Here is a 2444-nt window from a genome sequence, read left to right as displayed (position 1 = left end):
ATGTTAGATTATGTTATTTCTTGATTGTGCTTAGTAAGTGGTTTGATAATTAGAGTGTGGAAGTTTTTCAGAAATATTCGGTTTGGTAACTCAGTTTGGTCGTTAAGTATGTCAGAAAGGGATGCATGTTTATGTGAATAAATTTCGATTTATTCTAGGACGTTCATTCTTTTTCCTTTGTTGGCTAGGTGGAGTACTTGTAGGTTATGGGATACTTGATGTTCTTCTTCTGCTACATGTTGGAGAAATGTGGATTTATTTAAGTTTTTTAATCGAAGAGCATCCATGTGTTCTCGAAAACGTATGTTTAAGTTTCTCCCTGTTTGGCCTGTGTATGTTTTTGGACATGAGTTGCAGTTAAGTTTGTATATTCCTGATTGATTGTACGGTTTGGTATTATTTTCAATGTTATGGATAGCTTTGTCCTTTATTTTGCTATTTGTATAGTAGCTGATTCTGATATCTGTTCCTCGGAACAGGTTTGCTATTTTATATGGCAGTTTTCCTACAAATGGCAAGCTTACATAATTTTCTTTTGGCCTTGTTGTGGTATTCTTCAATGCTGTTTTGTTATTGTATTTGGTTATGTGGGGATTTATCTTAGAGTTTAGTTCATCTATTAGTTTTGGATTGTAACCATTATTGTAAGCAATTGCTTTGATGGTGTTTAGTTCTTCTATTTGGTCAGCTGTTTCTAGTGGTATTTTGTGCATTCTGTTTAGCATTGCTCTGTATGAAGCCATCTTACAATTATCCAGGTGGAAAGATGATTTATTAATTGTGTTATCTGTGTATGTTGGTTTCCTGTATACTTATCAAACCACTTACTAAGCACAATCAAGAAATAACATAATCTAATATAAATCCAACAAATGCATGTAATAATATACAACATAAAAATCTTAATTCTATCTTTGTTATATTGTAAATGTATGAATTGCTGCTTTGTATAACTGTGTTATACTGCAATACTGCCTAAGAAAAAAAATTATACATCGTACCTAGAATACTCCTATCACCAAAGTCAGTGTTTAGTAGACAGTAGCTTAGCTAGAACCTCAAAACTTTCGTAAAATATAGCTCTGTCCACAGGTAAACTGCTTGCATGTGAACAAAAACTGTCAGTCGGCAACATGGCGGATAACGCAGTGCGCCTGTGTAAAATACGCGACAAAAAGTGTTTGGTCTGTTACAAAAAAGAAGAAAACCCAAGAAAAAACAAGGAGAGGAGAATGTAAGTAAAATGAACAACTGATCGTGCGTAACTTTAAACTCGTAAAGTGAAAGTAAATGATTGGAATCATTGCTTTTGCACAGGCCAGCTGCAGCATCCAAACTGCTGTCGATATTGTACCACTGTAGAAACTGACGATACATGTAATTTACCAGTTGAAGATGGGTGCAAACCCGACATGCATATTGGCATAAATAAAACGCATTAAAAAAGGTGGCGGCTCGCTATATTTTCATACTAATATATTAACAAAATAATAATTGGATTCTTTTACCGACCTCCCAATTCAGATGATACAGTTGCTGAAAGGCTCAAAGAAAACTTGAGTTTGATTTCAAACACGTACCCGAATCATACGATAATAGTCGGTGGTGACTTTAACTTACGCTCGATATGTTGGCGAAAATACATGTTTAATTCCGGAGGTACGCATAAAATCTCATCCGCATTCTCTGAAAATTATCTCGAGCAATTAGTTCATGGGCCCACGCGAATAGTAAACAGTCGTGAAAACACACTTGACCTCTTAGCAACTAATAATCCTGAGTTAATAACGAGCACCACAACCGATATAGGGATTAGTGAACACAGGGCTGTCTTAGCAATATTAAATATTGTAATCCCCAAATCCTCAAAAAATAAGAGAAAAATATACCAATCAAAAAGAGGAGATAAAAATTCACTTGATGCCTTCCTGAGAGACAATCTCCATTCATTCCAAATTAATAATATAGATGTAGACCAGATGTGACTTAAATTCAAAAAATACTATCGGCAACAATTGAGAGATTTGTACCAAATAAATTAACAAACGACGGGGCTGATCCTCCTTGGTACACAAAACGGGTTAGAATACTGATGCAGATACAACGAAACAAACATGCCAAATTTAAACAGACGCAAAATCCCCAAGATTGGTGATCTTTTACAGAAGCTCGAAATTTAGCGTGGACTTCAATGCAAGAAGCTTATAACAGTTTCCACAACGAAACTTTGTCTCGAAACCTGGCAGAAAACCCAAAGCGATTCTGGTCGTATGTGAAATATGTTAGCGGCAAGAGTCAATCAATGCCTTCTCTGGGAGATAGCAATGGAGATACTATCGAAGACAGTGCTGCCACAGTAAAGTTACTAAACACAGTCTTCCGAAATGCCTTCATAGAAGAAGACGAAGTAAATATTCCAGAATTCGAATCGAGAACAGCTGTCA

The sequence above is a fragment of the Schistocerca serialis genome, chromosome 7 (genome assembly GCF_023864345.2).
Source record: "Schistocerca serialis cubense isolate TAMUIC-IGC-003099 chromosome 7, iqSchSeri2.2, whole genome shotgun sequence".
Taxonomy (NCBI): domain Eukaryota; kingdom Metazoa; phylum Arthropoda; class Insecta; order Orthoptera; family Acrididae; genus Schistocerca; species Schistocerca serialis.
The sequence above is the reverse complement of the archived record's forward strand: the minus strand, read 5'-3'. Positions refer to the sequence as shown.